The sequence below is a fragment of the Triticum aestivum genome, chromosome 1A, assembly GCF_018294505.1.
Source record: "Triticum aestivum cultivar Chinese Spring chromosome 1A, IWGSC CS RefSeq v2.1, whole genome shotgun sequence".
NCBI classification, from domain to species: Eukaryota; Viridiplantae; Streptophyta; class Magnoliopsida; order Poales; family Poaceae; genus Triticum; species Triticum aestivum.
The window spans coordinates 551,696,706-551,712,797 of record NC_057794.1 but is presented as its reverse complement, the minus strand read 5'-3'; positions in this window follow the sequence as shown (position 1 = coordinate 551,712,797).

The window sequence follows — 16,092 nt, the reverse complement described above, 5'->3', positions numbered from 1 at the left end:
ACTTATAACATGGAATCAACTTTTCCATAGTAAAAGACTTGGTACCTGATCGTTATCGGAAAACAAAGAATAGTACCTGATCCAAAGTGACGGAAACAACAGAACCAACCCATGCATGGTTCGCTTCACCACGTCGCACACTAGACCGGAAGACCACCGTTAGCCGCTCATGCCGCTCCATGCATACTCTCTGCCATCGCGCTTTTAGGGTCGAACTAGATGCGCCGCCGCGGCAAGCGACGAACGCAGGTATTGATCAATCGATCGCTAAAGAAATCGCTCCCTAACCTAGCCGGCCCACCACCACTCAAGTATCACACGGACGCTAAAGAAAGGAAGGCCCAAGGCCCAGATAAAGCCTAAAATAACATGTCGTCTTTCTTCTTCGTGAGATATTGGAGCTCTATAATGGCGACCTACAGGTTGAGATTTCAGGCATGGGCGCACGCAGGCGCGGAGCCAGGATTTGAATATAGGGGGGTGAGGCAGGAAAACTAGTAACTATAAAAGTATTGTCATATGATGTGTTTTTCACTTAGAGCTTACGGTTAAATTTCTACCGCCTACGACACAATATTTTTGTCAGGGGTTTGTATACCAAGTGAAATGAGGACAGAGCTAGCTCCATCCCCTCAGAATTTCATCAAAAAATAAGGTGATACTTTATTGTTCATCTTCATCTTAAAAAATAACGAACTTTAAAACTAAATAAACTAGACTTCCAAATCAATCATTTGGATTTTGCCTTGTGTAATTTTACATTACTCCCTTCGTCCCCCATAATGTAAGATGTTTTTCAACATTACACTAGTGTCACAAAAACGTCCTATATTATGGGGATGGAGAAAATAGTATACAAGCCCACCAGCAGGCTAAAAAATCCTAGCTAGTACTCTGCATCAATATAACTAGTATGTAACTCAAAATAGATCTAGCAAAAAAACTAACCAATAATCTTTAAAAGTTCATAATGATATACCTTAAGTCTAAAGATGACTCGCCTGAGCTACGCCGCCAGGTTCAAAGACTGGACCAATGCGTTGTGGACGACGGCACACGGGAAACGCACGGTTGTGAAGACCGATGCTGCGACCCTCCGCCAAGTGCTCAAGCGCTAGGCCGCTATCAACAGATGCTGCTGTGCCAGCCGGCGGCAACAATCTGATCTGAACGGAAGTTTCTACTATATCGTGCCGGCGGCAGCGGCAAAACCCTAGCGGAAGTGCAGACATGCACACCCGCAGGTCACGATCTGATCGATTCATCGCTCACAAAAAGCAAATTTATTCCCTCGACCGTAAATGGGCTATTGCGTGCTGGGCTTTGGGATTTACCATCATCATTAACATATGGGCTAATGAGTAATTAGCTTCGGCCAGCCGGCCATTAGAAAAAAAACATATGGTGTATGACCTGCTAAAATTTGTTGAGGGGGGCGAGCGATTGGCAGGGGTCTAGCCCCTGCTCGCCCCTCCCTGTCTCCGCCCCTGGGCGCACGCACTGCATACCTGTGCGGGGGCCCCTTGGTCCGGGGGGCCCGGGGCGGTCGCCCCCCCTGCCCCCCCTCAGGGCCGGCCCTGGTGGCATCTGAGATGAACATGCCGAGGATTACATTATGTTTTGAAGTGTGTGTCAACTCTTCGAAAGATTCCATATTGAATACGTCATGGGGCCTGACAAGTGTGGCCCATTGGTTGGTTCTTTGGGGGTCCTTGGTCCAGCCCATCATAGGGAGTCGACGTGGTTAGCATTCCCTATATAGGACACCATCACTACTGATGATTGGTCATGGTGGTTGGGCTATTAGTTAAAGGACTGACCAGTCGCAAGTCATCTGCAAACTTGAATTAGGCCGATCGGTTTGCCAGGATCAATTTGAGTTGTTAGATAAAAATTGAACGGTTCAGGGTCTTCTTCCTCCTATCGTTCTTCTTCCCGAGAAAATAGATCCATGCTCATTCTTCATCCCACCGCCTGTTGGCTCCACCCCGCCCTCCTCTCAGCCCCCCTCCCCCCACCGTCCCTGGTCATCCCTCTAAACCTCGCCAACCTTCAGTTCAAGCGCCGGCAGCAACTGCACCCCTAAGATAGACATTGAGACATTCAATTCAGATTTTCAGGCGACTTATATTAAATTAAACTGATTAATTAAACGGAACCAGTCAGCCATTGAAATTCGGGCTACGACGGGCGTGGCAACGGTAACGGTGACAACTAATGCTAGCTGAAGTTTGGACACACGCTATGACTACTAGTAATGTAAGCAGCAGTTGATTGATTACTTTGGACTACTTATTAGCTTTTTCACCAACCACATTTAGAGGGTGTTTGTTTTCAGGGATTTATTGGTCTAGGGACTTAAATAAGTCCCTATAAGTCTCATCTAAACCAAACAGAAGGGACTTATAGGAACTTAAAGTGAGCATTTGAGACTTATGAAATAAGACTCTCAAGGAGGGACTTACAGGGTCTTAGCTTTTTTACCATACATGGCTGTGGTGGCAGGATCTTTGGACGTTGTCTGAAAACCCAAACCATAGTCACTGTATACTAATCAATTTGTTTTTTTCAAACACAGTACAAACGCAGACGCACGTACGCTCACGCCTATAAATTTCTTTTTCTTTTGAGAAACCCAGATTTTCTTTGATTCGTTTGAGCCGTCGTATTTGCACGCAGGAGTACGTACGTATGCTCTAGCACGTGCGTCCGAAAGAAACAATACTACTCCCACGTAGAGCATACACACACATATAAAAATAACTACTTGCCCGAATCGACCTGATATAGAAAGTTCTTTTTCAGTCGCCACGGCTCAGCTAGAGAAAATATGGGTCCATGTGGATTGCGGATGCTGGGTGGCGTAAAACGCGGGCGCTCGACGGTGGGTACTCGGGCAGATTCCACGCCGCAAAGAGAAAATGAAATGATCCGCCTTGATGGAAACACGACCCAGCGTGTGGTGCGCGGGAGCTGTGCACGCGCGGGGACGAGGACGGCACGAGGCGCTCGTGCGCTTTGCCATACCAGCCGCGCGCACGGCTCACCGTATGCCAAAGGGAGAAAGGGCTTCGAGATTAGGCCACTGTCATATACTCTCTCTGTTTTTAAATATTTGTTTTTCTAAATTTTTTAACGAGTAACTACATACGAAGCAAAATGAGTGAATCTATACTCTAGAATATATTTATATACATCCGTATGTCCATTTAAAATTTTAAAAAAGACAAATATTCAGAAACGAAGGAGTAGTTAGTTTTCTTTAGACAAACCATCATAGAAGGATGGCCTGTTTTCTGGCGAAGCCCTGCAATCTTACCCGTTGCAGGCAGAGTCATTTCGGCTGTTATGCTTTCATATTATGAGACGGAGGGAGTACTGGCTAGCCCGGCTAGGCTCCACACGCTAGTGCATGCTCTAGGGGTGATCTGTATTTCCGTTATTCCGTACGTTGTAGCTGCATGTGGAGTGGATTTGATAATTAACCTGCGTGGTGGTTAGGTCATGAAATTGACGTATGTGCATGTATTCATGCTGCCCTCAACGTGCTAGCCCTCTAAAGTGCAGCCCAAGATAATCTTTTTAGGTCGGGTGCGTCTTAGGGCATCTTCAGCCGCGCTCCCAAAAAGGTCCCTCAAGCGTTTTTTCGTCCGCCGGCGTCAAAAAATCGGCCCAGTCGCGCCCTCAAGAGCCCAGTTTTCGCCGGCTCGGGCCGAAATTGGCGTCGGCGGACCCAACCCGAACCCGGCGCGCTGGGGATCGCTTGGGGACGCCGGGCGAATCATTTTTGGCGCGAAGAGCCGTGGGCCCGCCGCGTCAGCGACTCTACTCTCTTCTTGCCCCTTCTTCGTCCTCATCGCCTCGTTTCCCGCGGCGAATCAATGCCAAATCTGCCGCGCGCTGCCGCGCCGGTCAGCCTCCATTGATGCCTCACGGGCGGCGCAGTGAAGGCTGGGCGACGCGTCCCTCGGCCGCCACGCAATCACGCCACGCGTAACGCGCCGGCCAAGCCTACCACGCGGCGTCTCCGCCTATAAAAGCCGAGTGCAAGCGCGCCGGAGAGACTCACCCCGATCATCCACCGACGACGCGCTCATTTCTCCTCCTTTCCTCCTCTCGCCGTCACCAGTTGAGAAAAATTGCCGAGCGTTTCCCAGGCGACGGCGCGGCGGCGAACGGATTCGGGCGCCGTCATCTGCACGAGGACGAGGCTCGCCTCCTTTTCGAGGCCGAGTACCCGGTCTCGCCGGACATGCGGGTGCCCGGGGCGTGGAGGATCAGCGCCGGCGGCGTGCCGGTGCCCCCGGTACCCACCGGCGGGACGCGGCGTGCGGAGATCGCACGCATCCGCTCGTCCCTGCCACGTGCGTCGAGGGAGGGGCCCCGGTACATCCCCGACAGCCCAATCTGGGAGCCGTACTTCCGCCGCCGGCACGACGAGCAGCTCGAGGCCACCAACGGCGTCGTGCCCTCCGGCAGGTTCAACGCCGCCGGCCGGCGTCGGTGGTGGGGCGTGCCCGGGCGCACGTTGGAGTCTGTCCTCGAGTACATCGAGGGCGGCAACACGCCGCGCCTCGAGTACCCCGCTCCCCCGTCCTTCTCACGCCGCCGGGGCCGCCATGGAAGCTCCTGGACGCCGAGGCGCATGGAGACCGGGGTGTCCTCCTCCTCGCCCGACGGCTCTCCCTGCCTCCACCTCCGCCCCGTCAAGCCGGAGCCCCAGGACACGCCTGTCAGTGCGCGTACCCGCAGCTCCGGCGCCCTTGTCGAGCCCAAGGTGGAGCCCAGCCTCCCCCCGGAGTACGAGGAGATAGCCCGGCGCGGCTTCTCCGACGAGGACGCCATGTGGTGGTCGCGCGACGACTACCTGCTTGAGGAGATGATCCGGCAGCGCCGGGCCCTGGAGGAGATCGCCGCCCGCAAACGTGGGCGCGAGGATGAGGACGGTGTCGTCGTCCTCGATAGCGACGACGACGACGCCCCGGACCGTCCAACCCGCCGCGCCAACCAGGGGAGGGATGCAGCAGGGACGGCGGAGGCGTAGGCGGGGGCGACGACGACGACGACGACGGCGGTGACTACACGCGGTTCTACAACCTCCTCGGCATGTAGAACCGCGTGGGAGGGCGGCGAGGGAGACGGCGGAGGTAGCCTGCGGTAGTTTTTTTTCTTTTTTTTTGTAAAATATGTTTAAATTTGAACGAACTCGCCCGTGTTTACGTTATGTTTGCGCCGAATTTGGACATTTTAAAAAACCCGTGGGGGACGCGACTGGGGGCCATCTCCCGTGGGGGGCGCGCGGTTTAGCGTCGGTGCGCCTCCAGGGGGCGATTTTTTGCCCCTCCCGGGGGGCCAACGGCTGGAGATGCCCTTATACTATGTGGAAAGGGCTTCAAGATTCGAATAGGCTATTGTTTGTACTAGTAACAGTGATGGTAGTAGTAGTAGTATATTTGACCACTCAAGCTAACCAAGCAAGGCACGCAGGTATGGTCTATCTTCTTGGAGAGGAAGTGAACTGATATTATTGTACAACACACCCTGTCGTCAATTGACGCTAGTAGCTACTAGGTGTACCACATTATTTCCTATAATTTTGGAAGAAATATTTGGCTGTACCGAAAGCTTTCTCGTGCATATCTGTAAGCAAATTACTACTGTATGTGTTAGCAAATGTCGCATAAGGTATGGGCGTATGGCCACGGTTGCTATGGTATTAGTTAAACCGAATCAGTCATTTTCAGATGTAACAAATTGGGATTAAGACGAACATGTCAACGGTGACGGTGGCAATGACAATAGTGAGGTAGCTTGCTAGATCTTTGTTCTATAGTACTACGTAGTAATTTAAGGAGCTTCACAATACTCTGGACAAAACTCGGTTCCTTTTCACCATATGCATGGATGACGGCAATAGCAAGATCTTGGATAGCTTATACGTTTGAAAATCTATTGTCAGTCAACGTTCCAAAAAGAAAAACTATGGTCAGTCACCACTAGTAGAAAAGGAGGCAACGGTCCAGGCCGGGTCAGCCCATTAGTCCCGATTCAGAACCGGGACCAATGGGGGCATTGGACCCGGTTCGTGAGCCCAGGGGACCGGCCGGGCCACATTGGCCATTGGTCCCGGTTCATCTGGACCTTTTGGTCCCGGTTGGTGGGACGAATCGGGACCAGTAGGCCTCGCGCCTGGCCCACCACCATTGGTCCCGGTTGGTGGCTTGAACCGGGACCAAAGGCTTCCCTTTAGTCCCGGTTCATGCCACCAACCGGGATCAATGAGGTGCCTATATATACCCCCTCGCGTAAGAGTAGAGCACACTGCTCTATTTTTTTCTGGCCGAGGGGGAGAGGGTTTGGTTGTGCTCTAGCTCATCTCCTATGCACACAAGATGTTCGATGGAATGCCTGAGCCACACTATTTAAGCTTTCTCCTCTCCAAACTCGATCTCCAAGCTCAATTTTCCTCAATATTTGTCTAGGTTTAGCGGTCCGTCACGCCCCGTCCCCGTCTTCACCGCCGTCGATCACCCGCGCCGAGCTCATCGCTAGCACCACCGTGGTGAGCCTCTTGTTCTTATATTCTTTCTGAAAGGAAAAATATTCTTACTTGTATGTTTACATAGATACTTGTACTATTTTCTTATTTTTATTATTGCATCTTATATAGTGCGATGGTTTTGGTATCCGCCCCCGTCGGCCCTCGTCTTGTCTACGATTCGGATGTGGTATATATATTATCTTTATAACTATTGGTTCATTTATTGTTTATGAAAATTATGCCGACCAACATGACATAGATTTTATTTATGTAGGATGTATGTGAATCCGGAATTCCAACCGACCCTATTGTCGAGAGGTTAAATTTAGTTGAAGAAGAAAACAATTTGTTGAAGGAAAAAATAAAAAAAAATTGAGGAGGAGAAGATGATATTGGAGTTGCATGTTGCGGATGTCGTCGATAATCACAAGATCAAGATGTATGCAATGCGCTTGAAGATTAGAAAGATTGGAAAATATGCCATTCATACCGAGGCTTGGTATCATTATGCCGTTGGATCAATTGTTATCTTAGTTGCGATTATGATCGCATTTGTTTTCGCATTGAAATGTTTTACATAGTTTCAATGTATGGTTTAATTAATTAGATGCTCTAGAGAGCTATATGTTGTTAGATGAGAACTATGTATGTACTTTGGTTTTAATGTGATGATGAACTTCTATTAATTTGGACACTTAATTATATATAATGCACGCAGATGAACCGGCAATGGATGTACGGTGACAGACACACCTCCGAGTACATTAAGGGCGTGCATGAGTTTCTCGATGCGGCTGAGGCAAACAAGCAGAATGGTTTTATGCGTTGTCCATGCACTGAATATGGGAATACGAGGTCTTACTCTAACCGGAAAATCCTTCACTCCCACCTGCTTTACAAGGGTTTCATGCCACACTATAATGTTTGGACGAGGCACGGAAAAATAGGGGTTATGATGGAAGACGGCGAAGAAGAAGAGTACGATGACAACTATGTGCCCCCTGAATACGGTGATGCTGCAACGGGGGGAGCTGGTGAAGATCAAGAGGAACCAGACGATGTGCCCAATGATGCTGCAACGGGTGAAGCTGCTGAAGATCAAGAGGAACCAGACGATGTGCCCGATGATGATGATCTCCGCCGGGTCATTGTCGATGCAAGGACGCAATGCGAAAATCAAAAAGAGAAGCTGAAGTTCGATCGCATGTTAGAGGATTATAAAAAAGGGTTGTACCCCAATTGCGAAGATGGCAACACAAAGCTCGGTACCGTACTGGAATTGCTGCAGTGGAAGGCAGAGAATGCTGTGGCTGACAAAGGATTTGAGAAGCTACTGAAAATATTGAAGAAGAAGCTTCCAAAGGATAACGAATCGCCCGACAGTACATACGCAGCAAAGAAGGTCGTATGCCCTCTAGGGAGGTGGAGAAGATACATGCATGCCCTAATGACTGCATCCTCTACCACGGTGCATACAAGGATATGAACGCATGCCCGGTATGCGGTGCATTGCGGTATAAGATCAGACGAGATGATCCCGGTGATGTTGACGGTGAGCCCCCCAGGAAGAGGGTTCCTGCGAAGGTGATGTGGTATGCTCCTATAATACCACGGTTGAAACATCTGTTCAGAAACGAAGAGCATGCCAAGTTGATGCGATGGCACAGTGAGGACCGGAAGAAAGACAGGAAGTTGAGAGCACCCGCTGACGGGTCGCAATGGAGAAAAATCGAGAGAAAGTACTGGGATGAGTTTGCAAAGGACCCAAGGAATGTATGGTTTGCTTTAAGCGCGGATGGCATTAATTCTTTCAGGGAGCAAAGCAGCAATCACAACACCTGGCCCGTGACTCTATGTATGTATAACCTTCCTCCTTGGATGTGCATGAAGCGGAAGTTCATTATGATGCCAGTTCTCATCCAAGGCCCTAAGCAACCCGGCAACGACATTGATGTGTACTGTCGGGGAATGTACTAATTTCAAAAAAAATTCTACGCACATGCAAGATCGTGGTGATGTATAGCAACGAGAGGGGAGAGTGTTGTCCACGTACCCTCGTAGACCGAAAGCGGAAGCGTTAGCACAACGCGGTTGATGTAGTCGTACATCTTCACGTTCCGACCGATCAAGTACCGAACGCACGGCACCTCCGAGTTCTGCACACGTTCAACTCGATGACGTCCCTCGAACTCCGATCCAGTCGAGTGTTGAGGGAGACTTTCGTCAGCACGACGGCGTGGTGACGATGATGATGTTCTACCAACACAGGGCTTCTCCTAAGCACCGCTACGATATGATCGAGGTGGATTATGGTGGAGGGAGGCACTACACACGGCTAAGAGATCAAGAGATCAATTGTTGTGTCTTTGGGGTGCCTGTCGTGGTTCTAACTCTGACAGTGATGTAGGGGGGTGTGTATGAAGAGGCTAGATCTCAGCTATGGAGAAGTTGTAAACACACCAGGATGTACGAGTTCAGGCCCTTCACGGAGGAAGTAACAGCCCTACGTCTCAATGCCCGGAGGCGGTCGATTGGATTATAGGTGTGTGAATAACAGGGGTGCAAACCCTTGCTACTGAGGAGGGGGTGGCTTATATAGAGTTTGCCAGACCTCTCCTGCCGTCAGTAATGCAGGGTTAAAATACATTAAGACTGGGCGTTACTGGTAACGTCCCTAATAAAGTGCTATGATGACCATAAAGACTACTTAATGGCCGACCGTTTGCCTGCGGAGTGACTTTAGATCTCCTGGCAGTCGAGTGGTTGGCTTCGTGGTCGAGTGATGGCTTCCTGGTCGAGTGTCTTGAATCCGTCGAGTGGGATACCTTCAAGTCGATTGAAAGGTGACTTCTTCTAGGGATGTCCTTGGGTAGGGCTCTTAGGACAGGTCCATGCCCCTACCCTAGGTACATAGCTTCATCATTAGCCCCCGAATGGATCGAGGTTCGAGTGGGGAAGGAGTTGGGGGTCCTTCCGACTAGTTCTTAGCATTATATGAATGTCTTGTACTGGATCAATCGTCACGGATGACGTTGTCAACTTCTTTCGGTCACCTTGATCCATTCTTGGTCTCTCGTTGAGTGAATTTCCTTACTTGTGAAATACCGAGTGCCGACACGAGCGGGATCTTCAGTTTGATGAGTTGTTCTGCAACCCGCGGATTTTGCGGGATTTGAATTTCGGGAAGCGAACGGGACGGGGGCGGCCGCAGTAATCGGACGGGATAGGACGGAAGCTCCTCGATTCCCGCGCCACCTTTTTCGCCACGTACCGCGCGCGCGCCTGTTGCGGGATTTGACGGGATCGCCTGGGCCTACCGGTCAGCCACTCGGAAGCGGGCCCTTATAAGTTGCCGGCTCGGGGCTCCCAAACAGTGTGCTCTCGCCCTTCCTTCTCCCTCCACAAGGTCCTCCGCCACCTCCGCTCTCACCCCAGCGCCGTAGGTCCGTTCGAGCCTCGCCGGCAACGATGGTGAAGGACAAGACGTCGGCTTTGGAGCGCGCGAAGAAGGCGGCGGTGTAGGGGAAGGGGAAGAAGTCCGCTCGGGGCGGATCTTCCTCGAGGACTACTCTGCCCATGGATTGGATCCAGAGCGACTGGATGCCGTCGGTGATTCGGCAGGAAGATCTTGATGACATGGTCGAGGGGGGAGTCATTCCCCATGAAGCTGCGCGTCTCCCGGGGAGAGAAGTCGAACCCCAACCTCGTGACGGTGAGTGCGTCCTCCTTGCCACCCATATCGATCGCGGATTTTCTCTACCTCCTCATCCTTTTTTCCGGAGCTTTTTGAACTTCTTCAGAGCGCAGCTCCACCACTTCACTCCCAATTCCATCGTGTATCTTGCTGCTTTCATTTCCTTGTGCGAAAGTTTCTTGGGTTGCCGCCCTCATTGGGGACTCTTTAAACACATCTTCACTTGCCATTCCCAATCGGTAAAGAAAGCCAAGTCGAGTGACGAACGGACGCAAGTGATCCAGCTGTGCGGGGGCCTGGCGATCCAGATGAGGGGAAAAGTTCTTTTCCATCTATCACTTTTCCCGAGTCGGTCCATGGTTGGCAGTCGACCTGGTTTTATTGCCAAGACCAGGTGACCCCAGGGCAGTCGACTGGGCTTCCCCCTTTCTCTCTGGACCGAGCTAAAAAACCTGCCTCTCTGAAAGTGCTGCCGGAGGAAAAGGCGCAAGTCAAGGTGCTGGTTGGTCGAGTGGTTCAGCTTGTCTGAGAGGGCGTGACCGGCATGGACTTGCTGGAGGTCTTCCTTCGGAGGCGCATCCAACCGCTTCAGGCTCGTGACCACCCGATGTGGCTGTACTCGGGTCTCAAGAACACCACTCGGATTCACCCAGAGGAGGTCACTGATGAGATGCTGGAAGGGTGGCTGTCGAGCATCACAGGGAACAAAGACAACCCCCGAGGAGCCAGGAGGGTCCCTCCGCTCGACAACTCATATAAAGTGGACCAGGTTTGACCTTGTGTTCCCGACTGAGATCTTGCTTTCTTCATTTGCTCTCTTTGAATCGGTCGACTGACTTTCGACTTGTCTGCTGTTCTCCAGGCAACTACAGAGATGTACTCGACACCCAACGGAGCACAGGAGCAGGCCAAGGAAGGGGAGGCGAGTGGGGGTGAAAGTGGAGACGAACAGGGAGAGTGGGAATCTGACGGCGAAGGAGAGGGAGACGATGACGCCGACTCCAGCGAAGAGGAGGAGGAGGAGGAAGCTGAACCTCCCCGCTCGGAAAGGCGATCCAAGCTTACACACGACCCTGCGCGGGAACGTGGTAAGGCGACTGCTCCCGTTGGGCAGTCGTCGAAGCGCCCTCGGACCTCTTCTCCATCACCGACTGAAAAAGCTCCCAAGCACCCCCGCGCGGCGCCGTCCAAGCCACCCAAGGCTCTGCCCAAGATGAGGATGACTGTCCCCACCATTTCTGGGTAATGATAGAACTTGTTCTCCTTCGTCGACCGTGGACGGATCCTTGGTCGATTCACTGAGCCAACTGACTGTCTTTCAAAATTTGCAGTGCTGCTACTTCTGAGATCTCCGCCAAGGACGATGATCAAGAGATGGAAGATGCTGTTACTTCCAACCCTGGTATGATTACTGATGTTCTGCCTTGAATCGACTGACGATTTCTCATAACTCTGGTCGATTGAATTTTTCTCGTAGCTCCTCCTCATGTTATTAACCTCCCTGACGACGACGATGAAGTGCCGCCGAGAGTGAGACAGAACAGGAAAGCGTCGGCTGGCGAGACCCCACAATCTACTCGGCGCCTGAGGCTGTAGCTCAAGACGGTGGTGATACCACTCGGGCTTCTGTGACTTTCGCCATTCCTTTGACGAGTGTGCGGCCCTCGACATCGATCGCAAATCCGCCTTCGCTCTTCGCCACACACCACGTCCCTGAGGACCAAGTGGGTGCAGCTAAGGAAGCTATACGCCAGGCAGGGATCATGATGGAGCAGGTCAAGGTGGTTCAAGACGCCAGCCAAGCAGCTTATGACGCGAGTTCAACTCTTCAGAGTAACGTCCAGGTCAGTCGATTCACTGCTTGTTCTGTTAGGGTATGCTGTCTGAAGAATCTCTTTTCTGAAGATCTTTAAATCTGTACACCCACTGGGTGTGTCTGTTAAGTCTTGGACGAGTGGGGGCACGCTTAGTGCACCCACTGGGTGTAGTCCCCAGACTACGGTGGACTGCTGGCAGTCGACTGTAGTCTTTATATTGTGTCGCTGTAGTTGTACTTCTTCACTCGGTCTGGTCAGGCCATGTCGAATGAAACTGTATCCGATCGACTGCAGGCAGTCGATTTTTTTTTCAAAACCAGTGGGGGCACGCTGAGTGCACCCACTGGGTGTAGTCCCCGAGACTACTGTTGAATGTTTTTGATTCAGCTGTAGTCTTAGAAACGCCATCATTGTCTCTTGGTTACTCGGAAGCAACTTATCTTGGACCTCTGTCGACTGATTTTTGCAGAAATCCTGTGAACTTGTGGCTCTCTATACTGAGTTGGAGAACAAACAGATCCAGCTCAACCTTGACTTGAAGCTTGCTCAACAGAACCTGCAGAAGGCGCGAGAAGAAGCAAAAGGTATGGCTGGTGAGGTTTCTCATTCTTGACGAGTGACTTTTCCTTTCTTGCCCATTCTTGATGTTGAGATCACTCAACGTTCTGTAGATAAACTGGAGGAAGCTCTGAAGAAGAAGGATCAAGATCTTGCCGAAGCGCAGAAGGAGGCCTTGAGCAAAACAAAGCTTGCAGAAGAGAAACTGGCTTCGGTCGAAACTCTTGAACAGGAGAACTCCAGTCTGAAAACTGCTCTCGAGACAGCTAACCAAGAGGTCAGCCGACTGAAGAACGACAAGATGGTTCTGCACGACAAGGCGGGTGAGCTGGCGGGGAAGATGAACGATCTGGAGGCTTATCTCGGTGGACTCGCCAAGAAGCTGTTCGTCATGCTCGAAGGTAATTACTCCGACCTGGCTGTCTTGCAGTTACCAAGCCCGTGTAGGGCCACTGTCTTATTCTTAAATCGTATTTGCAGAATTCTGCCAGAGCTTTGAAGAGGAAACCAGTCGAGTGGAGCCAGGCTTGGATCCCGCCAATTCTCTCGTGAAGGACGAGGCTGCTATGAACATGCTCCGACTGGAGTCTCGTGTTACCAGCGTTGTTGACTATCTTGCTCGGCTGAAGGTTGCGATGTCGCGGATCGACACATCACTCTGGCCTGGGACGACGCTTCAGAACAACCTCGAGTCCCTGATGGCTCAACTGAATGAAGTCCCGGGTCGAGTGGTGGAATGGAAGAAATCTTCTGCTAGATGTGGTGCTGATGTCGCTCTGTCTCTGGTCCGCGTCCATTGCAAGGAGGCGCGATAAGAAAAGCTGGCCGCCATCCAAGTCGCCAATACCAGGAAGCACAGCTTTCAAGACTTCATGGAGACTTTCATCGCTGCTGCTACTCGTATTGCAGACGGGATCGACTTGGACGAGTTCGTCGCCCCTTCCAGTCCTCCGCTTGAGGAATGAAAAACTTTTATGCTTCACTTTAAATTTGCCTCAGAATGCCGAGTGGATTTTGTAACCGTTAAACTCTGTCGAGCTGAGGGCTCGAGTACTTTGATCTGAGGCCTGGGACCTTTAGGTCTTATCTGAACTTGATTTATCGTTGAATATCTTCATGGATGATCCGTCGAGTGGAACTCGATCTTCACTCGAAATAACTTTGCATTTGTGGTGCAGCTCCGAAGGAGAAGGTAGCAGTCGATTTGCACCTCGTCGTCCTTGCGGATTGGGTTGCGTTCCGTACTTAGGCGAGCGCTGGGCTGCAGCTAAGCCCCCGAGTGGGAGGTCTGCTCTCCACTCGGTAGGATTTTTCAAACTTAGGCGAGCACTAGGCCGCAGCTAAGCCTCCGAGTGTGAGGTTTGCTCTCCACTCGGTAGGATTCCTTAAACTTAGGCGAGTACTTGGACTGCAGCTAAGCCCCCGAGTGGGAGGTTTGCTCTCCACTCGGTAGGATTTTTTCAAACTTAGGCGAGCACTGGGCTGCAGCTAAGCCCCCGGGTGGGAGGTTTGCTCTCCACTTGGTAGGATTTTTAAACTCTTAGGCGAGCACTGGGCTGCAGCTAAGCCCCCGAGTGGGAGGTTTGCTCTCCACTCGATAGGATTTTTAAACTTAGGCGAGCATTGGGCTGCAGCTAAGCCCCCGAGTGGGAGGTTTGCTCTCCACTCGGTAGGATTTTTAAACACTTAGGCGAGTACTGGACTGCAGCTAAGCCCTCGAGTGGGAGGTTTGCTCTCCACTCGGTAGGATTTTTAAACACTTAGGCGAGTACTGGACTGCAGCTAAGCCCCTGAGTGGGAGGTTTGCTCTCCACTCCGTAGGATTTTTAAACACTTAGGTGAGCACTGGGCTGCAGCTAAGCCCCCGAGTGGGAGTCTGGCTCACCAGTCGGTAGGATTTTTTTTACAAACTTAGGCGAAACGGATTCGCAGCTAAGTCACCCACTGGGGGATTTCGTACGCAAACAAAAGTGACAACAATTATTGGAACACTCTTGTCTTTGATAAAAACGAACTGCAGAAGTTTTTCTTATTACATCTCATCCGAGAGAGAACTCAAGTGTAAAAGGGGCGGAGCAGTTCCGCATTCCAAGCTCGCGGCTCGTCGATCTGGCGATCAACATTGTAGAGGTGATATGCTCCATTGTGGAGGACTTTGGTGACGATGAAGGGGCCTTCCCAAGTAGGAGCAAGCTTGTGTGGTTTCTGTTGATCCACTCGGAGGACCAAATCTCCTTCTTGGAAGGCTCGACTCTTCACATTTCTGGCGTGGAATCGACGCAAGTCTTGCTGATAAATGGTCGATCTGATCATGACCATTTCCCTCTCTTCTTCTAGGAGGTCGACTGCGTCTTGCCGGGCTTGTTCTGCTTCATCTTCGGTATAAAGTTCGACTTGGGGTGCGTTGTGAAGTAGATCACTCGGCAGGACTGCTTCGGCTCCATAAACCAGAAAGAATGGAGTTCTTCCAGTCGACCGGTTCGGGGTGATCCTCAATCCCCACAGAACTGACGGAAGCTCGTCGACCCAAGCACCTGCCGCGTGCTTGAGATCACGCATCAGTCAAGGCTTTAGTCCTTTGAGAATCAGACCATTTGCCCTTTCTGCTTGTCCATTCGACTGGGGGTGGGCGACCGATGCGTAGTCGAATCGTGTGCCTTGTGAGGCGCAAAAAGCTCTGAATTTGTCCGAATCAAAGTTTGATCCATTGTCAGTGATGATGCTATGCGGGACTCCATATCTGAATGTTAACTCCCTGATGAAACTGATAGCAGTGCAGGCGTCAAGATTCTTGATAGGTTTAGCTTCAATCCATTTGGTAAACTTGTCGACTGCCACAAGCACATGTGTGAAGCCGCTCCTGCCTGTTCTCAACGGGCCAACCATGTCCAGTCCCCAAACAGCGAAGGGCCAGACGAGTGGAATGGTCTTCAGGGCTGATGCAGGCTTGTGCGACATGTTAGAGTAGAACTAACACCCCTCACACTTGTCGACTATCTTCTTTGCCATTTCATTTGCTCTTGGCCAGTAAAATCCCGCTCGGTATGCTTTAGCCACAATGGTCCAAGAAGACGCATGGTGACCACAGGTCCCTGAGTGGATATCATCAAGGATTATCTGACCTTCTTCTGGTGTTATGCACTTCTGACCGATTCCAGTCGCGCTTTCTCTATACAACTGTCCCTTTATGATTGTGAAGGCCTTGGATCGACGGACGATCTGTCGAGCCTCTTCCTCGTCCTCCGGGAGTTCTTTCCTTAGGATATACGCGATGTATGGTATCGTCCAGTCGGGAGTGATTGCCAAGACTTCCATGATTAGGTCGACCACAGCAGGAACTTCAACTTCAGTCGGATCTGTGGCACTTTTCGGCTGCGGGACTTCTTCTGTAAAAGGATCTTCTTGGACTGACGGGAGTGGATGTGCTCCAGGAACACGTTGCTGGGAATGGCTTCTCTCTTGGAGCCTATCTTTGCCAAATC